Consider the following 23285-nt stretch of genomic DNA (forward strand, 5'->3'; position numbering starts at 1 on the left):
CTCAGTATTTTGCTTAAGAACATGAACATTACTATAAATGAGAGATGATTACTTTTTGTAAAAGTCATATGTGTTTTTATTATTTTGGAATTTTCTTCCATATAGTTTCTCTGATAAATTGAAATTTTGAAAATTTGGAAGAGTTGAATCTATAACATTCATTGATGTAGTGAGTGTTGATTGGGGAGTTCACTGGATCTTAATTTTATCATCTGTAAAAGAGGAATAATAATATTTTATGTAGTTATGAAGGTTATATGTAATTCTTTCAATACAGTGCTGTGCCTGGTACATAGTAAATTTGCAAATTACTTGTTGTATTGTTATTAGCTGTTATTGACTTAAATCATCACAGTTTTGCTGTTAATTATATTATCAGTAACAATGATGGCTTGTCCTGTCTCCTGTAGGCTTTTATTTTTATGATTATAAAATAGTCATAAATAGCTCCCTGCACTTATCAGTGTATTTCTGATCTTAGCATATTCTTCTCTGTGAGGCTCTGTTTGGTCCCCAAAATTTGTTTCTCATCACTACCAAATACATAACCTACTCTTTCTATTTCAGTTCCCTATTTCTTTACCACTTTCCTTCAGGTTCCTAGACTCAATTAGTACCTTGGAATCATTTTTTATCGTTTCCTAGAATTGTGTGTTGTAATGTACCAAAACCATTTGTATTTATCCCTTTCTTGCCATTTGCACCTTTATTTCCTGGTACTTAGATTTTCATATAACACAGCTAGTCCCACCTAGATACCATCACATGTTGTTCCCCAAACATGCTTCATATTTCATTTTCTTAACAATGTTCACTCCTTCTAGGAATAGCCTCTACTCCCAGAATGCTTCTAAACTTACCTCAAATGTCACCTACCTCAAGAAATCTTTCTTGATTTCTTCATATGTACTCCAGCCCTTCATGTTGTATAAAAAGTATTTCTTCTTTCTCTTAACATTGTCTTAAAACATTTCTGTCTAGCTTTTATTATGGCAAATGTAATTATAGGATATTAGAACCTAAGGAAGTCTTTGGGAATTATCTAATTTGATCTCCTAATTTTAGATATAAGAACTTGCACAAAGCTCTTACCCAGTCTTCAGCTCGGTGTTTGGTAGCAGAGATGAGAGAACTTGGGTCTTGAATTTCCAGCCTAGTTATTTTTTTATGTACAGCATTGTAATATAATGTAGATATTTCTTAACCTATTCTGCAATATTTTATTGTGGATTTGTTGAAATCTATGTAGTTTCTCCGTAAGCATTAACCTATGAATTCTTGGAGAAGAAAGAATTGTTTCATTTCTCTTTATATCTTTATAGAAGTTTCTCAGACTATTTGCTGCTCGAATAAATAAATGAACTGACGGATAATACTTTGCGTTAATGTTAATATTCTCTTTTTAGTGTTTATATTCTTAATGTAAAACTCAAATGATATTCTCTACATATGCATCTTTTAAAAGAAATTGGTAAATTGAGACCTGTAGGGGGCAGCCCAACACAGCAAGTTTTGATTGCCCTGGCTAAATACAAATAAGCTGGAGCTACTACTCTCTGAGATGGTTTTAGATTTAAATCTCTTCCTGTGTGGATTTTTGAAAAATGAAAGCAACTATTAATTATTAGCTTATTTGGCAGGTATGTTTTAAAGCAGTTGTCATGTATAGAAATGGGAACTTTTTGATGCAAATAATTTGCTGATTTTAAAGTGTTGGATGAAAGCAAATAATATTTATTAGAGGTTTTAAAATTTTGCATTATTAATTTCAAAATAACACAGATAATATGATAGTAAATGTTTTCCCTAATGTAGTGCTAGAAAAATGAAAGTAATGCCAGATTATTAACCCAAACTACTTAAGTTATTATAAAATGAAATCAGTATTTTCTCATTACTATTTTATTGTACTAAGTCATTGCTTCAATTAATATTTCCAAGACAAAAAATATTGCTGCTAATTATAGACAAATCATGATAGTAACTAACATTTATTGAGTAATTTACTATGTGCCAGATACTGTTTTAAATATTTTTACATGTATTCATTTTATTCTCACTATAGGTCTCTGTGACATGTGGCTAGTACTGTCCGCATTTTATAAATGTGGTAATTGAGATAAAGGTTGGTTATGGAAACTTGCTCAGGGTCACTGAGCTTAGTAAGAAGAGCTGGGATTTGAACCCAGGCAGTATGACCCCAGAGCCCACACTCTTAATGAGTATTCTCTTTGATATATTGTTAAGTGTATTACTTTTATTTTCTTACCCTTTGTATGATAACTTTCTATACACATCAGTCTCTTTATTGTTCTACCTTTTGGGTTGCTTTCTGCCTTTAGTTCTTTTTTTCTTCTAATAGAGAAAATGCACAGACAGAAAAAAACATTAACAACCTGCCTTTAGTGTGAAGAGATTGAAACAGATAGCTAAAATTGTGGTTTTCTTTCTATTTAAATTTACAAAATATTATTTTTCTAATTACCAGTTAAGCACTTTTTAGTAACCATATAATGGTGGGGGAGGAGACATCTATAATACTTTCAACACTAAAGATAAATTAAAAAAACAAAACACATGAACTCTCCAACTTAGAAATAGAATGAATTTTACTCCCCATAGGTAAGCATGTAGTACTATGGGGTAATCTTAGAAGCCGAATTATTAAATACCTCATTTAAAAAGAGATGGATTGCCCTGACTGGTATGGCTCTGCAGTTAGAGCGTCAGCCCATGCACCAGAAGGTCTTGGTTTTGACTTCCAGTCCAGGGCACACCTGGGTTGTGGGTTCAGTTCCTGGCCCTGGTCAGGTCATGCGGGAGGCAACCAATTCATGTGTCTCTCTCACATCGATATTTCTCCCTCTCTCTCTTCCTCCCTCCTTCCCTCCCTCCTTCCCTCCCTCCTTTCCACTCTTTCTTAAAATCAATGGAAAAATATCAGGTAAGGATTAACTACCTAACTAAATAAGTAGATAAGTAAATAAATAAATAAATAGATAATAAAAAGAGATTGATTATCACAAGATGGTCTTAATTATTTCACTAAAAAAGGATTTTTTAGCTTTCTCAATTTTTGGTTATAGTGAGATGTTAGTGTGTTTTTATAGTATTCTAGCATATGTAAAAATTAACCTTACTGTTGGTTATTGGTATGTATTTTCTTTTTTATTCTCTGTTTTTGATATTTTAACCTCTCCTTATTACATCTTTGAAACTATGAGTACATATAGTAAAAATGAGTTAGACTCCAATTGGTCAGCTTGAAATTTAACAGAAGCTTGGATTAAATGTGAAGTGGCTTAAAAAGTTATAACTGTTGACATAAGTGAAAACAGAGCTGTTCATACCTAAGTACTCATCAATAGCATTTGTATTACAAAATAAGATCTTAGTATATAACTCTTTTAAGAAAATACTTTTTAGTTAAGTTCATTTCTTGGTTTATTATTTATTAAGGCACCTCAAATTACAGTTAATATTTGAGTTTTTTTGGAGGAATTGTCAACCCCAGGAATAACATGCCAGAGATAACCTATTTCTTAGGACAGTCAGCCAGTGTTTGCTGCTGCCTTAGTGATTGACTCACAGTCTTCCCATCTTTCCCTAACTTTCGCTAACCTGGATTTTAGATTCCCGGTTTACTGCTGGCCTGATGAGGTCTTGGCAGTTGCAAGCCTAAGTTTAGTTCCTGTACAAAGAATGTTTATTCCTTCAACTACTATTCAAAAAGAGCTCTAAGGCCCAAATTGGTTTGTGTCACAATCACATTTTTTTTTTTTTTCAGTCTCTTTTCACCTCAAAGAATGCCAGCATCCAGAAATGGTGCCCGTTAGGGTGGTTATTTAATCTGTTGACAATTTCATGGTGTAAGAAAATTTGCTTAATCATCTGTCTATTCCAGTAGTGAAAACTACCTTCTGATTTTTTTTTTCTGTTCTTCTCATAAATGATTTTCATATAACATGCCAGAACACACAGCACCTGTCTGTTAAGATCAGAATTACTAGGCTTTGATTCTTAGTAGTGGTTCCTTCTTTTGGGTAAATATGAGAGTTGCTTTTGATCTAGTTACTCATACTTTTAAAATAACTGCTTGCTAATAATTTCAAGTAGGTAATCTATAAGATGGTTATTTAGGAATATTAGAAGAACAAACCAATTAAATATACAAAAGCCAATAACCTATTCTTTATTTCTGACCTGATCCAGGAATATTTTGTTCGACATTCCATATTCTGGTAGCATACTCTTTGATGAAATATTTGTCTTAGTTGTTGGGCCATACTTGGTTTGTTTTGTTTTTAATTTTTAAGGTTTTGTGGGGAGTATATAATACTTTTGTTTTTGTGATCCATACAGATTGTTTATAATAATTCAAGTACTAAAGAGATTATATAAATACAGGTATATATGATATGCATAGATACATTGATGTGTATATTATCAATTATATTGATAATACATAGATACAGGTATTGATATAAATGTTTGGAACTCCTCAAATCTTTAGACAAATTGCTGCTTTTGCAGATTGTGATATATTAAAATGTTAATTCTCAGTTAAGAAATATAGCTTTGTTTAAACAATCAATTGTATTATCTTACTTTGATGCCTTGGGAGCATTTTACAGAGTACTGTATATCTTGTCTTAAACAGGATGTATCTCTCAAAGGTCTGCTTCAAAAAAGGCTATAAATTTAAAGGAGGGTCAGTGCTGGTTCAAAGAGCCACTGTTCGAGTGTATTGCTGAGGGGATAGGGGTAGAGAGAGGTCTCTATCAATGGAATGATGAGTCTGATCATAATTAAGTTCAGCAGAATCTGATCTACATTTGGAAACCATATTTGAGTAAACCATATGTCTACCTTGGGTGTGATCTTTTCATGAAAGTCACCTGTCTGCATGCATATGTTGTGACACATTTATGTATAAAACATAAATTAATTAAAATTATACTAGTTGTGAAATTATATGGCTTAGTAAGCTGAAGATTTCAAATAATGATTGAGTTCACTGATGAGTGATTTGTATATTAGATATGTGGCTGAGTTAATGTGCACAAAACTGAGAAATCAAATTAATGTATGTTACTTAGTCTTGAACTTCATTTAGCCATGTTTTTTACAACATATTAAACTTGGCCTCAGAACACTGTAAATGGAAATTATGTTTGAAATGTAGAAAGTTAACATACATTTAAAGAAATAGTGTGTTTTTAAAGCTAAAGACTCAGAATTTCAGTGTAATGCTTATTAACATTTTGTATAAAATTCTCAAAGCATAGATAAAAGGAATGTTGGTTATTTTGTGTGAAAGGAAAGAATTTCTCTTCTTTTAGTCTTCCTTCTTTTCCCTTTTTTCTTTTCCTTCTTCTTTTTTTCATCTTTCTGTCCCACCTTTCCTTCTTTACACAGTTCTTCCTTTTCCCTGCCTCACTAATCTGAAGAGTGTCTTTACTACATACTAAAGCACTTCCTATTTTAATTAAAGTTTTGAAGTTTATTTTAAAAGCAGAGCTCTGCTAAAGGAAAAATACCTCTATTAGCTTACATTTAAAATCCTTTTCATCATGATGAGGGTAATTATCTGTTACTTCTAAGAAGTAAGCCATAGCTAATTTCTAACTCTGTGTATGTACATGTTTAAAGTAACTTAGAATCAGCTTGGGACAGTTCTGACGTCTGCTTATGTAATGCATCATCTGTACTCTTCACTAGGTGTTCATTTTAGCTACAGATGCTTCATATAAAACAAGGTAGCATGGCTTTCAAAAGGATCTACACATCAAAGTGTAACTTGAACTCTGGTTTCTACATTGAGGAATCTTTAATGGAGGAGAACTAACAAATTTGCTTTTCTCCCTACCACATTATCATTTTAAAGTTTTAAAAAATTTGCACTTCCACGCTTTCCTAAGCCATAGCCATGTAAATGAATAGTTTTATTACATTGGAGTGTTTTAACAGTGCTCATACTAAATATTATTGTAATCATTCTGTGTAATAAGGAAGGTTACCTTTAATTGTACTTAATTTTGAGGAATAATGATGCTGTTTTTGGAACAGTTAATAAAACTCCTTAAATAAAGCACTGTCTTTAAGTTGGAAGAACACACTCTTGCACTCATTTTGTAGTTTGGTTAATAACCATTCATGAGGCCAAAGTTATCATGTTTTAAGACCTGATTCCTAAGAAGACTTTAAATTAAGTGTAGTGATTATAGCTTTTAGCCACACTGTATCCTCTTTTTGCTAATGAATTCTTCAGAGCAGAATGCTTCTTGTTCAACCCCCTCACCAGTCTTCCTTTTCTCAGATGGATAAACTGTCACTTAAATTACACAAGAATTAATCTTTGATATATACAATCCTCTTCATACCCTATTTAAAACTCACTACTTCATTGTACTAAATAGCAACATATTTATACTATTTTAAAACTTTCATTATCAAAAAGAAACTACTTTGACTTGATGAGTGGTGATGTTAGATTATCTTGAAATAAAATGCTGTTGAGAATATCAGCCTTCTTTGAATTCTGTAGACAGCCTTTTCTTCATATACTGTGTTCTAAAAATTTGATTTTTTTATGGAGAGACATGTATTATAAATAATAAAATTATTAGAATAGGCCATGTAATTAATAATAAAATTAAGCTATGATATTAGTACTGTAAAGCCTAACTGCATTTTAAGTATTGTTTCTGTATCATTCCACATTCTAACTCAAGAGTCGGAAAGAGGAAGAGTTCCTCTTACTGTAGAGTCTGTCCTCCCCATTTTGGTCACAGCAGTGTGGGTGGGATCAGAGCTTCCAAGCTGGTAAGGAAGGAAGTAGGACCATGAGGGGTTCCTTTGCAATACTGAGTGGTAGAGAGAGTTCTGGGAAAGCTCAGAAACAGTAGACATAATGAGCCTACAATCTGGACAGTACTTTATCAATAAAGACATTTTATTTTTATGGTCCAGACACTGCATTTGATTACTTATTATTGTTACATTCTAAATCCATTTTTGTAAACCTCCCTTTTAAACTAACATTTTATAATTTCACAACTTCTTGGCTTCATTTTAAGTGTCAGAACATGAGTTTTAAATATGTTTTGGTAAACAATTAAGGCAACGTTATTTAAATTCCCACAGACAACTTTAAAATTGCCATGATGCTATACAACTTCTTAAAGACAAACCTGTAATTTTTTTCAGTTGATGAGAACAGAAGTATTTCTCTGATTATTTTTTTTTTTTTTATCCTCACCCAAGGACATTTTTCCATTTTTTGTTCAGGTAGAGTGGGAGGGAGAGAGAGGAACAGAGAGAGAGAAACATCGATGTGAAAGGGACACATCGAGTGGCTGCCCCCGCACAACCGACCAGGGCTGGGGACAAACTGCAACCGAGGTACGTGCCCTTAGCGGAAACCGAACCCGGGTCTCTCAGGACCGCAGGCCGACGCTCTAACCGCTGAGCCAAACCGGCCAGGGCTCTCTGATTCTGATTGTTTGGGGGCTCTTGGCCTTCAATTTTTTTTTTTTTAATTTACAACTTAAAAAAAAATACATTGGGTTTTTTAAAAAAATTTATGAAACAAACACGTATAATGACTATATAAGTCAAATATGATGAATCTGGGCATATTCATCATATTTGATGAAAAGTCCCCCTATCGCCCAAATGAGGACTTTTACTTACATCTACCTTTTTTTTTTTATCCTCACCCGAGGACATTTTTTCCATTTTTTTGTTCAGATAGAGTGGGAGGGAGAGAGAGAGAAAAAAAATCGACATGAAAGAGACGCATTGAGTGGTTGCCACCTGCACAACCCAGCCAGGGCCGGGGACAAATTGCAACTGAGGTACGTGCCCTTAGCGGAAACCGAACCCAGGTCTCTCTGGACCGAAGGCCAACACTCTAACCACTGACCCAAACTGGCCAGGGTTTACATTTACTTTTTAATAACAGCTTTATTGAGATAGAAATTTGATACCATAATGCTCACCCTTTTAAAGTTTACTCTATTGAATTATTATTATTATTTTTTAGAATATTCAGAGTTGGTACAACCATCACTACTACATACAGTAGGTTCTCATTTAATGTATTTGATAGGTTCCATGAGTTTAAGCAAAACAATGTATAATGAAATCAGTTTTACCATAGGCTAATTGATATAAAGAAGAGTTAAGTTCCTCCAGCATCCCATCAGAGTTATAACAAAATGTTGTTATTCAAGGACCTACTGTAATTCCAGAACATTTTTATCACGCCAAAAAAACCCCATAACCTATTAGCTGTCATTCCCCACATGGCAATCCTGATCTACTTGCTGTGTCTATGGATTTGCCTATTCTGAACATTTTATGTAAAAAGAATCTTATAACGTGTGGCTTCTTTCACTTGTATTGCATTTCCGTGGTTCATCAGTACTGCAGCGTATTTCAGTACATTCATTTGTATGGCCAAAGAATGCTCCACTGTATGGAAACATTACATTTCCATTTATCAACTGGTGAACATTTGGATTGTTCCCACTTTTTGGTTATTATGAATAGTGCTGCTGTGAACATTAATATACAAAGTTTTATGTGGCTATACATTTTTAGTTCTCTTGGGTTGATACTTAGGAGTGGAATTATGGGGTTATTCTAAAAAAGAGTTATTGTGGTAATTCTTTGTTTAATCTTTTGAGGACCTGCCAGACTGTTTTCCAGAGTTTCTGTACCATTTTACATTCTTACTAGCGATGTATGAGGGTTCCAGTTTGTCCACATTCTTGCCAATACTCGTTATTTTCTGTCATTTTAATTATAGCCATCTTAGAGGATGTGAAGGGGCATATCATTTTGGGTTTGATTTGTACTTGCCTAATTACTAATTAAACATCGTTTCATGTGCTTACTGGCCATGTTTATATCATCTTAGGAGAAATATCTTTAAATCTTGTGCTCCATTTTTTAATTGTGTTGTCTTTTTATTGTTGAGTTGTAAGAGTTCTTTATATATTCTGGAAACAAATCCTTTATCAGATATATGATTTGCAAATATTTTCTCTCAAACTGTGGATTTTCTGTTTTTCTTGATGGTGCTCTTTGCAGAGATTTTTAGTTTTTATGAAGTCCAGCTTTTTTGTGTTACAAAGACATTTTTAAAGCTCTTAGAGCTAATGAAATTTAAACTGATTCCCTTGGTACGGTTTTGAAATCTTTTTGAGAAAGCTTAAAAGAAGTTAGATAATTATTACTAAAAATATCAATCTGGCACTTTTTTTGTTTGTTTTTATCCTCACCTGAGGACATTTTTCCATTTTTTTTGTTCAGATAGAGTAGGAGGGAAAGAGAGGAAGAAAGAGAGAAACATCGATGTGAAAGGGACACATCGAGTGGCTGCCACCTGCACAACCCAACCAGGGCCGGAGGCAAACTGCAACCGAGGTACATGCCCTTAGCGGGAACCGAACCCGGATCTCTTGGGACCGCAGGCCAACGCTCTAACCGCTGAGCCAAACCGGCCAGGGCCAATCTGGCACTTTTATAAGAAGCTTCTCATTTAGCCACTTTACTATTAATTTTATATAAAAAATTTTAAAGCAATATAACTTGTTTTATAATTTATCTTATAATCAACACCAAATTGATCTCAACCTTGACCAAAATGAAAATGGTGCTTCCCTGTAACACATATTATTTAATGAAAGGAAATGAAGGTCATACAAACTGATGCCTGTATTGGAAGAAAATTTGCCTTAACTATTTATGTGACAAAATACATTTGGCATTGTCTAGACAGAATTATAATAAATATAACAATTTAAATAAGACAAAACATAAACTTCAAACCAGATGTGTGGTTATAATTCTGATGGTGCTTTCATTTAATCATAGTCTTAATTAAAACACTACTACTTTGAGGATTAAGTGTCCCTGACTATAATAATAACAGCTTTTCAAATGTTAATTATTATTTTTTAGCGTTGTCGGGAATATTAAAAATGGACTTCAGACTCTGGTAGCATAACTACAGAAAGTGCTTATTTTCAAGTCTCCTATTTCCCTACATAGAGGATAAAAGTAGTCTGATTAAGTGGCACAGACTCTCCACCCTGCTCCCCTCTGTTTCCCCACTTCCCACCACCAAAAGGACTGTTTACTGTAAAGATCTAAAAGCATTCATTTGAAAATGGTCTGTTCTTTTTACTTAATGAGGTATTGTAATTGTGTATATTCTTAAGCTGATTTTAATATGAGGCTTCTTTTAAAAAGCATGTGATGCAAAATTTGACATGCATGAATATATCTTAAGCCAAATATGCATGTGACAGTTTGAAGCACGTATCATGTGTCATTGTTGGTAAAGTCTGGGAGCATATCCTGTGTAAACCCCTGTTTTTATTTGTGCCACATATTTATTCTAATTAACAAGACTTCAAAGGGAACCGATGGTTGAATACCAATTATTTTTCATCCTCTTTGTTAGTGATCCTGGAGAGACTAAATAGTGTTACCTTTCTTTGGTTCCATGCTTAACAGTGGTTTAAGAGGGAGGAATGAATAGAACTAATCACTGTTAAGCACCTGTTGCATAAGATGTTTTATGGATTTCATCTTATTTAATTATTACAGCAGTCATTTAAAGATATATATTATTCCCATTTTTCAAATTCAGACACAGACGCCCAAAGATTGGTGTAATTTGCCGTAGGTACACATTCAGTTGTGTTGTGAGTTGGGGTTCTAACCAAGCCTTTCCTAATCCCACTGCATTTGACATTACAAGACCTACGTACTAAACTCTCGGCCCACTTTTCTTCCCTTATCCACAATTTCTCACAGGTACCATTGTATTCCAGCTGCTCTCTGAACACTTTAATGGAGAGGAGGTTTATAAAAGGAAAGGATTGGTGTTGAACTATACCTGAAAGGTTTAATTTTTTTCTCTATTTTAAAAAATATTAATCTAGTTCAAGTTGGAACCTTAAAGACCTTCTGTATTCCCTCCTTTGTTTTCATCCTCTTTTGAAACTCCCTACTATTTTAAAACATTACATTCTGCCACACTTAGCATATTTTACTTTGTACCTACTGGCATATCTTCCACTCTTAGAAAATGAAATTATATAACCGGTTATGGTTTAAGGGTTTTATTTTTGTTTTTGCTCTAGCTGCCAAAAATTCCAGAATTTAAATGTTGTGCTTTGGGCTTTTAAAATTTCTCTCATAGCACTTTGTACATATTTCTGTTATAACTGAACACTGTATTATAATTATTTGTTTATGTGTGTTTTATTCCTCTTTGTGTCCCCTAGCATAGTGATACCCTAGAAGGTGCTCTATACACGTATAATGAATGAAAATTTATGATATCACTGCCCTCTCTGGTCATTAGTCAGAGGCCCTAAACCAGGGTATTACTATTGCGGTAATTCTTTTTTGTTGTTGTTGTTTTTAATGACTGAACTCTCGATGCCTGGATCAGGGCTGTTTGGGGGATGGGAAGCAGCCATAAGGACTGTACCTAGTTGCCAAGACCACAGGGCTTGGCTGGACTAGGCAAGTATTTACCCAAAGCATATGGAATCAGCCCTAACCCAAAATAGGAAGTAGGAAGTGAATCTAAGAAGCGAAGCCAGAGGTAAGAGCTGGAGTGCTGCCAAGGGAGTGGGGTGGAACCATAGTCAAGAGTAAGATGTGATTAGAAACTGGGAGGTTTGAGAACAACAGGCTAGGAAGCAGAAAGAATTTAAAGGATGTGGTTCTGGATAGGGGCTGTAAACACTTAGGGAGTGGGACTAATTTTTAAGTTGCTAAAGTAAAGGAGCTACTTAGGGCTGGTCAGAGAGTATTTGCTGAATACCTCTAACAAGTACTTGATACAATAAAAGAAATGAATTAAGGTAAGAATGAAAAAAATGAATGAATCAATGATACAAAGCTGATCTATTTTCAGGTCACATTATTTATCCTCATCCCTTATATCCTCTCCATTTTCTTTGCCACCATACAAGTTCATATCCTCATTATTTCTCAAGCAAACCAAAGAGACTCCCCAAATCTCCAGTCTCTCCCCCATTCCAGTTCACATTATAGTTGTAGTAGGATTAGTCCTTTTTAAAAATATTTTCAGTTTACTGAAACAAAAACATTTCATCCATCCCTCCCCAACCACTGTTCTGTTGTCTGTATCTATGAGCTTGGTTGTGTTTTGTTTGTTTTATTTCTAGATTCCACATATAAGAGACATGGGATAATTCTCTCCAAGCTACATATGTGTTTATAGTTTTTGTTATTATATGCATGTTTTTGTTACAAGAAATCTCAAATCTTTTTTTAAAGTATAGGCAGAAAATAATAAAATGTCCTTTGTTGCAATTTATTTTTATATTCTTTATTATTATTATTTGTTACAGATGTTTCTCCTTTTTCCCCCATTGACACCCTCCTCCCACCCCAGCATTACTGTCTATGTCCATGTTTACACATACATACATATAAGTTCTGTGGTTTATCTCTTCCCTCTCTGCCCATCCCCCTCTTCTGAGGTTTGTCAGTCTATACCCTACTTCTATGTCTCTGGGTCTGTTTTGTTCACCAACTTGTTTTGTTGATTATATTCCACAAATAAGTGAGATCATGTGATATTTGTCTTTCTCTGCTTGGCTTGTTTTACTTAGGATAATACTCTCCAAGTCCCTCCATGTCATCTCAAAGGGTGAGAGATCTTTATTACAGCTGCGTAGTATTCCATTGTGTATATGTGCCACAGCTTTTTTATTCACTCACCTATTGATGGACACAATATCCTTATAATGCCTGTCACCACTATTAATCAGCAACTGTATGATTCTCAAAAATATCGTGGTTTTGTTTTTTTGAACTAAGGATCTATAAGAAAGATTTTATTGATATTCATCATTGTTGCCATTTTAGCATTAATGAAGATTTTATTGCTTATTATGTAAAGCTTTTTGAATATAGTGTATTTAGTTCGTTATTTTAAAACTGTGTCAGTTGAAAGTACACTGGTTTTCATAGCCCTAGTAATTGGGGTTTTTAATATTGGAGATAGCTTTTGTGCATGGATGGCATACTTAGTTATTTACACTTTATTAGATTTGTATATTGTAAAATCTAGTTTTCCGAATGCCTTTCAGTTCAATTTATGCTAGTTATAGATATAATAATTTTTGTATAAAAATGAGAGCAGTCTTTTTTAGTTAGTGATATTTCTTAATTCATCCCTTTTCCAGATTTAATTCTATTAAAACACATAGTACTACTTATAAAATTAGTCTATAAATCTAATTACATTCTTTTTTGATAACTGTGTATTGATAATTCCAGTTATATTTCAATATAGCTGATTTTTTTTACAAAAACACCTACAAATCTAACAAGTGAATCCTTTGATATGCTTAAGCAACTTTTGTGAATTATTTTTATCCTCACCCGAGGACATTTTTCCATTTTTTCTTCAGCTAGAGCGGGAAGGAGAGAGAGGAAGAGAGAGAGAGAGAAACATCGATGTGAAGGGACACATCGAGTGGCTGCCACCCGCACGACCAACCAGGGCCGGGGACAAACTGCAACCGAGGTACATGCCCTTAGCGGGAACCGAACCCGGGTCTCTCAGGACCGCAGGCCGACGCTCTAACCGCTGAGCCAAACTGGCCAGGGCACAACTTTTGTGAATTAAACAAATTTTATTTAGAAATGTAGTAAATCATCCTGGCTGTTTCAGAGGATTTAAAAGGCAAAGCATACACACAAAGTAGCTAATGATATCAAAACTTGTTGCTGTACCTAGAGAAATACAAATATAGATTATCAATGTAATATTTGTTTCTTCAGTCCCATCTAAGGCTCACTGGAGTAAATAATATGGATGCGGTTTACAGTGATTAGGTCATGGGTTTGAGTTCCTGAACCTAGGATGATTCTGTCAAAGCTGTTTTAACAAACGGGGCCCCTTGGTATCATCAGGTTTTTCCAGCTGTGTCTAGGATACACCAGCACCACCACCAACTCACATATACGCACACACTCTGCCCCCTGCCTTTTAATTAAGGTCACTTGTAAGTTTCACAGCCTGATGAATCATCATGCATCTACTGGACATCTTTTGAATTTTTATGTTTTTATCTTTCATAATTTTCAATCATTTTGTTTCAGTGAATAGAATTTTCTTTTACTATCTGATGTGATTCTTCCTTTTCTTTATGGTCATTGACGCCTTAGTCAGAGAGCCAGATATGTACCCTTCTAGCAGTATTTTGTCATTTTTAGAAAAAATCAAATTTCTCATTTATATTATATGTTGATAACACTATATATGAACAAAACAACAAAATTATCACTGATATTATGTAGTGACAGGGTGACTACAAGATGAGTATGTTTTCTTAAAATCATCCATGTTTGTCTAGTCACTGTGGCTTAGTGAATTGAGTGTTATCCCATGGACTGAGGTCCCGATTCAATTCCTGGTCAGGGGACATGCCCGGGTTTTGGACTCAATCCCCAGTAAGGGCCGTGCAGGAGGCAGCCCATTAATGTTTCTCTCTCTCCCTTCTTTCTCTCTGAAAAAGTCAATAAAAACATATTTAATAAATAAAATCATATGTTGTATTACAAATGAATACACAATACAGATTAGTATTTAATAAATTTTTATCGTGTCAAGTCACATTTAATAACAATAACAACACTTAGCATTTACTACATTCTAGGCATTGTTCTAAATGATTTACATTAATTAACGTATAATCTTCATGTACAAATGTAACAAATAATACAGAAAGATCTATATACACTGTGCTCAATTTCCCCCATTGGTGACATCTCCTATAACTGTAATACAATGTCATAACCAGGATATCGACATTTACACAGTCTACAAACCTTACTCGTATTTCATTGGTTTTGTTCTATCACAAAGGCTACCCTTTTATAGCCACAGCCACCTTCCTCTCCTACTTCATATCCTCCCCCACCCCAACCTCTGACAGCCACTAATTTGTCCTCCATTTCTAAAATTTTGTCATTTTACTAATGTTATATAAATGGAATCATACAGTGTGTAACCTTTCGAGTTCTGCTTTTTTTATGCAGTGTAATTCCCTTGAGCTCCATACAAGTTTTTGCATATATTAGTAAGTTTTAAAGTTATTATTGCTGAGTAGTATTCCATGGTATGACTATACCACAGATAGTTTAACCATTCACCTGTTGAATGACATTGGAATTGTTCCCAGTTTTGGGATATTATGAGTAAAACTGATATGAACATATATGTATAAGTTTTGGGGAGGTTTTTTTTTTTTTAATATAAATTTGCATTTCTTTGAGAATACTCAAGAGTACAATTGCTAGGTCATATAGTAAATGCATGTTTAGTTTTGTAAGAAAATACCCATCTTCCCAGAGGGACTGTACCATTTTACATTTACATCAGTGATGTGTGACTAAACTACTTTTTTGCACGTGCTCACCAGCATTTGGTATTACTACTGTTTTTTTATTTTAGACATACTGATAGGTGTGTAGTGATACCACATTGAGGTTTTAATTTGCATTTCCTTAATGGCTAATAATTTGTTAATAATTTTTCGTGTGCTTATTTTCCATTTGTATGTCTTAGTAAAATGTCTTTCTTTTGTCCAGTTTTTAATTTAAATCATTTTTTGTTTTTCAATTACAGTTGACATACAATGTTATATTAATTTCAGATGTACACTCCAGTGATTAGACATATAATTTACTAAGATAAATTTTGTACCCATCTGACACCGTACATATTGGAATAATATTGACTATATTTCCTGTGCTATACTTTACATCCCCATGACTATTTTTTAAACAATCAATTTGTACTTCTTAATCCCTTCACCTTTTTCACCTAGCTCCCCAAACTCCCTCCTATCTGGCAACCATCAAAATATTCTCTGTATTTTAAGTCTGTTTCTGTTCTGCTTGTTCACTTATTTTGTTTTTTTGATTCAGTTGTTGATAGATACGTATTTATTGTCATTTCATTGTTTATATTTTTTATCTTTTTTCTTCTTAAAGAAGACCGTTTAACATTTGATGTAATCCTGGTTTGGTGGTGGTGAACTATAGCTTTTTGTTGTCTGGGAAGCTCTTTATCTGTCCTTTGATTCTAAATGATAACTTTCTTGGGTAGAGTAATCTTGCTTGTAGGTCCTTGCTTTTTATCACTTTGAGTATTTCTTGTCACTCCCTTCTGGCCTACAAAGTTTATATTGAGAAATCAGCTGACAGTCTAATGGGAGCTCCCTTGTTGGTAACTAACTGCTTTTCTCTTGCTTCTTTAAGATTCTTAAGATTGTTTATCTTTAACCTTTTGCGTTTTAATTATGATGTGTCTTGGTGTGGGCTTCTTTGGGTTCATCTTGTTTGGGACTCTGTACACTTCTTGGAGTTGTCTATTTCCTTGGAGTTGTCTATTTCCTTCACCAGGTTAGTGAAGTTTTGAGTCGTTATTTTTTCAAATAAGTTTTCAATTTCTTGCTTTCTCTGTTCTCCTTCTGGCATCTCCATGGTGCAAATGTTGGTATGCTTGAAGTTGTTCCAGTGACTCCTTACACTATTATTTTTTAAATTCTTTTTTCTTTTTGCTGTTCTGATTGGGTGTTTTTCCTTCCTTATATTCCAAATCGCTAATTTGATTCTCAACTTCATCTATTCTACTGTTGATGTCCTGTAAATTATTCATTTTAATTAATGTGTCCTTTGTTTCTAACTTGTTCTTTTTTATGGTTTCCATGTCTTTTTTTTTTTTTTTCCTTTATTGATTTTTAGAGGGAAAGGAAGAGAGAGATAGAAACATCAATGAGAGAGAATATCAGTTCGTCGCCTCCTGCATTCCCCCCACTGGGGATTGGACCCACAGCCTGGGCACGTGTCCTGACTTGGAATTGAACCAGCAACCTCTTGATGCACGGGTTGACGCTCAGCCACTGAGCCACACCGACCAGGCCCGTGTCTTTTGAATTCTGTATCTAGTAGATTACTTGTTTCCATTTTGTGTAATTGTTTTTCTGGAGTTTTGTTCTGTTCTCTCATTTGGGACACATTTCTTTGTCTCCTCATTTTGGCAGCCTTCCTGTGTTTGTTTCTATGTATTAGTTAGAGTTGCTGGTCTCCCGGGCTTGGTAAAGTGGCCCAAGGTTAGTAGGTGTTCGGTAGGGTCCAGTGGTACAGTGTCCCTGATCACCCAAGCTGGGCACTCCAGGTACACCTCTTCCTTCCCATCCCCACCTATTGGGCTGTGTATACCATCCTGTTGTAGTTGAGCCTTGATTGCTGTTGGTGTATCAATGGCATGGATTTACCCCCAGGCTAATCAGTTGCAAGGACTGGCTCTGACCCCAGCCGCCATGGAGGATCAGCTGTGCAGGGGCCCATGCCACAGAGCATGACTTAACTTTAGTGGGACTCTGGTTCCTGCTGAGTCTGCCCCTTGAGTGTGGCTTTTGTGGAGGTGGTTGGGTAGTGCTTTGACATGGTCTGAAGCTGTCCACTGGTTGTGCTGGCTCTGTAGCCTACTGGGAGGTACAGGACAATGTCAGCTGTCACCTGTGTTCTGCCCATGGCTACCCAGCATGAGCTACAAAGCATTCTGCAGATGGCTGCTACTTGTGCTGGGCTTGGGAGTACCCAGGTGAGGCCAGGCTACAAACCAAAGCCAGTTGCTGTTAGTGCTGGGTTGGGGCCACTTGTCATGAAGTATGGGGCTCACTAAGGCCACATGCTGCATGTTTGAGAGATTTTAGGAAAGTCTGAAGCATAAACCAAGACAGGCCATTCATATGGAAAAGCCACTGGAAATGGCTTGGGTGGGCCCACAGGTTGGGTGGAACAAGGCTGGCCTCAGGGAATCACCAGGGCCCAGGAAACACTGTGAGCCAGGTTATGGAGACTCAGTCAGATATGCCACCTGGCTTTTGGCTTTGTTAGGGGAAGACACAGAAATGAAACAGTGGCCTCTGCCAGTACTTTTTTTCTTTTTTTTTTTTTAATGTTTTTATTGATTTTTTAGAGAGAGAGATAGAAACATCATTGTGAGAAACATCGACTGCCTCCTGCACGCCCCCTGCTGGGATTCAAGCCCGAAACCTGGACATGTGCCCTAACCTTGGATTGAACTGGGACCTCTCAGTCTGTGGGACGGTGCTCAATCCACTGAGCCACACCAGTCAGGCCAGTACTTTTGTCTGGCAGAAAGCTGCCCCTGAGCTCTTGCCCTGATGCCGACAATTCATTTCCTCCCCATATGTCCCTGGTGCCTTTTGAGCTGTTATCCCAGCACTGGAACATAGAGCAAGGGAATCCAAGTAAGTCCCTGCACAGGCCCTTAAGAGGAACTGCCTGGGACTACAGAAGCCCTCTGTCTCCCTCTACCTCAGTCCCCGCTGATTTTTACAGCCAGAAATTATGAGAACTTCTCTTCCTGACACTGGAACCCTGGGCTGGGGAGTGTGAGTGGGGCTGGGTCCCTTCACTCCTCAGAGGGGAACTCCACAGCGAAGATATCCCTCCTGACAAAAATATTTGCCCTTGTGGGTGTAGGACCATCCTCTTCTGCATCTTCACCCCTTCTACCAGTCCTGATGTGGCTTGTGCTTAAATCCCTAGTTGTAGGACTTCCATTCAGCTAGGTTTCAGGGATTCTGAATGATGCTTGTTCTATAGTTTAATTGTAATTTTGGTTGGGTTGTGGGAAGATGCAAGTATTGCATATATCTACACCACCATCTTGACTGAAAGTCCATCCTCTTTTGCCCATTTGTAATTGAATTCTTTGCCATCATCATCATTATTATTTACTGTTGCATTTTTAGAGTTCTTTTTTCTGGATATGTGGTTTATAGATATTCTCTCCCAGTCTGTGGCTTTTCATTTTATTCATGGGCTCTTTTGCAGAGCATAAGTTTTTATTTTTTATTTTAATGAGGTCCAGTTTATCAGTATTTTCTTTTATGAATCTTGCTTCAGCTGTTGATTTCTAGACTAGTTTTAAATTTAGTCCTATAATGACTACCTTCTTTTCTCTTGCCATATGAAAATACATTAGCAACATAAGCTGAATTTCTTTTTCTTTTCTTTTTTTTTGGTAAGTGCCCCTAGTGGGAACCGAACCCGGGACTCTGTGGTTCACAGGCCGACGCTCCAACCGCTGAGCCAAACCGGCCAGGGCTATAAGCTGAATTTCATACTGACAACCTGAACTTATAGAAAATAGATTAAAACTAAAAGGAAATAAAATGAGTCTGCTAAATTGGGATGGCATTACTTTAAAATATCCACTACAATATTAAAACTATTGATCATGGTGATAGTGATCCATGTTTTAGGACATGTGTTTGGGTCATGTGTAGCATGATTTTGCTATGCATGTATTTTATCTCAAAAACTCTGCATTGTGGACATTATCTCTGTTTATACTTATGCATATATGTGTCTATATATGTATATACTTATTTCTGTTTTACAGTTGAAGAAACTGAGGTTCAGGAAAGTTGGGTAATTGTGCCTATGGTCCTATAGTGTATGACGAGACCTGGGCTTGAATCCAGTTTGACGGCAAAGCCTGTGCTCTTTGATAACTGCTTTGCATTTTTTGTTGCAGTATGTACCTTATGTAACTCATAAGAATCAAATTTGATCTTAGTGATGTGGTTGTGCCTGTTACTCTTAAAGTGCATACACCGTGTGCTATGATAAGTCTGTATTTCTTGTTTTATCAATTTTAATGTTAATCTATATGGCAAATCTATTTGGCTGTATTAGAAACAGGCCTTTTCTATTTATTTCTTAGATATAAAATTGATAACATCATGATTAACCTACAGTGATGTGTACTTGTAACACACATCATATATAAGAATTTGTGTCACTCTCAAACTGTCAGTTTAAAAATATATAAGTAGAGTTTACTGAATGTTACACATTTGACTTAAAATTTTTACAAATGTGGCCCTGGCTGGGTTGCTCACTTGGTTGGAACATTGTCCCATGCATGAAAAGGTTACTGGTTCAATTCCCAGTAAGGGCACGTACCTAGGTTGTGGGGTAGACCCCTGGTTGGGGTACATATGGGAGGTGACTGATCAGTATTTCTCACATGGGTGTTTCTTCCCGTCTCCCTCTTCCACTCTCTTTCAAATCAATAAAAACATGTCTTTGGGCGAATATTAAATTTTTTTTTTTACAAATTTGGTTTTCCAGTATCAACAATATGACTTTTCTATATAGCAAGAAATTATTTTATTGGTGAGGGTGCATGACTAAGGAAGAGATGGAGAACAGTCAGCTAGTAGCACCTCAATATTATATTCCATTTGGTATATTTAAGAAAAGACTAACATACATATTTTTTAAAGTAACAAGGACAGTTTCAAAGATGACTTTACCAAGTCATATTATTTCTAATGAGAGAGTAATACTGTTTCTTGGAGTCACTGAAATAGTTTGCATATTTATAAGTACATGTCTAGATTTAAGTAAGTATTGGCTGTATTCCTGTTATAGTGGCTTTCTCGTCTGCTAGACTAAGATTCACATTACCATGGATATTGTTAGCATTGTCTGGTTTCATGTATACTAAATCAGACTTTAAAGAATTCATGTTCTTTTTTTATTTTTAAAATTCTTGCTATATTCAAAAAGAAGACAACTTTCAAATACTTCCTAGCATAATTTAGTCTTCTATGCCAACTCCAATTTAGGTTCAATGAGATTTATTAAGAAATTTGCCTGAATTTACCCTGCATTCCCATTGCCTTTCAGAATCTCTGTATTTGAACATATGATCTGTCTATAGAAGGCTTTTGCTTTAAGGGTAACTCTCGAAATTTCCATATTTGGTGTGACTTACTCAGACACTTAATTGCTCTTTCTAACGTAATACATGTTTAAGAATATAAGTTTTTAAAGGCAATGAGTATTAAACAAAAATGTTTATTAGATTTTTGATTGGGGTATTTACTCTTCAGCTTTAAGTATGTTTTTATTAATTTTAGAGAAAGAGGAGGGGTGAGAGAGAAACATCAATTGGTTGTCTTCCGCACGCACCCTGACCAGTAACAGAAACCTGAGCATGTGCCCTGCCTGAAAATCAAACTGGTGACCTTTTGGTGCATGGAACTGACAGAGCTCAGTCAGCTGAGCCGCACTGGCCAGGGCTGCATCTTCATCTTTTAAAATGTGGTTTTTATTATATGAGAAACAGCACTTTACGTTCATGAGAGTTTTCTTGGTTACCATTCTACAGCATTTACTTAGAATGTGTTAATAGTTCTGGAGCTTCCCTGCTCCCCTCAAGTAAATAACATCATTATAAAGATTGCTATTCCTTTATTATAACTGCTCAGATTTGGGAGAGAGTAGAAAAAGAATTACAAAGAAATTACAGGTCATTTTTCTAGGAGTAGGGGTAGAGGAGGATTTCTGCATTTTAATAATATAACTAAGACTACTTGGCTTTTCCTGTTTGGCATATTGTTTTTTGTTTTTTTAAATAGGGGCTACAGTCCTGCTCCTCCTTTTCTACTGACCCAGTCCTACTTGTCATCGCATAGCTTGCGCTATTGAAACAGCCTCTCACTGTCATCCTGAGGTTACCTCTGAAGTCACTGTACACAGTGCTGCTCTCCATTAGCCTTCAGAAAAAGCCTCTTTCATCACGTCACTTCCGTTGCTAAAGTCTTAAAAGCCTCTCATTGCTTGGATGATAGAAAGTCCTAAGTGGGTGGTGGCTATTTTAAAGTATTACTTCAGTCCCCTATTCATTTCTTTCTTCTCTGAATTCCCTTAACCTTTATTATTTTCACATTGTTAATCCTTGTTTGTGCATGATATTGTTTTCAATTTCATGTTGTGTGAAAAGTATGAACTTCCTAAATTGAAGGATATCAGTCATACTTTTTATTTATTATTATTATTATTTTTATCCTCACCTGAGGACATTTTTCCTTTTTTTTTTGTTCAGGTAGAGTGGGAGGGGAGAGAGGAACAGAGAGAAACATTGACGTGAAAGGGACACATCGAGTGGCTGCCACCCGCACGACCAACCAGGGCCCGGGGACAAACTGCAACCGAAGTACGTGCCCTTAGTGGGAACCAAACCGTGGTCTCTCGGGACCGTAGGCCTACGCTCTAACCACTGAGAAAAACTGTCCAGGGCATACGTTTTAAAAATAGAGTTCAGTTATTGCAATGAATTGTATTATATTGAGTGCATGTTAATTATCAAGGGTTTTGTTTTCTAAATTTTTTTTATACTTGCTACACTCAACTGTATTATTGGAATATTATTTTTAACATTATGTACCCACTGGATGCACAGTGTGAAGCTGGGAAAGGTAGCTCACATGCTTGCACTATAGTTCTTTCGCCTTACATTTTAGTTCACATCCGCACTTAAGACCAGACTGTTTTTACCAGGTCTGTAACAGTTATGTCAAAGAAATTGAGGTATACCTCTGTGATAAAACAAAACAAAAAATTATCTTTAATGACTAGATAATTGAGATCATTTTCTTATATAATATAAGGCATTACTCTGTACTTGTAGGTTTTCATAATTTTTCACTCCAGAAAGAATAAAAATAAAAACTACCGTCCCAAAATAAAATAACAGTTAAGAGGAAGAGGGTATTTTTATTCTCTTTACCATTTATTTATTTATTTACTTAGTTATTTACTTACTTACTTTGTGCTTGGCACAGTTCTTTAATTATTCCCACAGCAAACTTAAGAAATAGAAATGTCCCAAATTTCCTTTTTTTTAAATCCTCACCCGAGGACTTTTTTTTTTTTTTTGATATTTTGTTCAGATAGAGTGGGAGGGAGAGAGAGACATCGACGTGAAAGGGACACATCGAATGGTTGCCACCCACAGGACTTAACCAGGGCCAGGGACAAACCGCAACCGAGGTACGCTCCTTTATCGGGAACTGAACCCGGGTCTCTCCAGACTGCAGGCCAACGCTTTAACTGCTGAGCCAAACCGGCCAGGGCAGAAATGTCCCAAATTTCCAAAGAAACTGGGTGCAAGATCATAGAGCTTATAAACAGTACTTCTGCTCATAGACTGGCTGATTCCAGCGCTTCTGCACTCTGTGTCAACATGAGACTTCTGTTGTCATTGACATACTCCTGTAGAGGGAGTTCAGGAAAATGAGAATTAATTTTTATTTTATTTATTTTTTTAATCCTCACCTGAGGACATTTTTTTGTTCTTTGTTCAAATAGAGTGGGAGGGA

The 23285-nt window shown here is 35.6% G+C and overlaps 1 protein-coding gene across 3 annotated transcripts in view; it reads left to right on the forward strand.

Moving 5' to 3' along the window:
- The window catches only part of ATG5 (autophagy related 5), a 132783-nt gene that overhangs the window by 89579 nt on the left and 19919 nt on the right, over positions 1-23285 (forward strand). The window lies entirely within an intron of this gene.

The sequence above is a fragment of the Molossus molossus genome, unplaced genomic scaffold (genome assembly GCF_014108415.1).
Source record: "Molossus molossus isolate mMolMol1 unplaced genomic scaffold, mMolMol1.p scaffold_m16_p_8, whole genome shotgun sequence".
Lineage (NCBI taxonomy): Eukaryota > Metazoa > Chordata > Mammalia > Chiroptera > Molossidae > Molossus > Molossus molossus.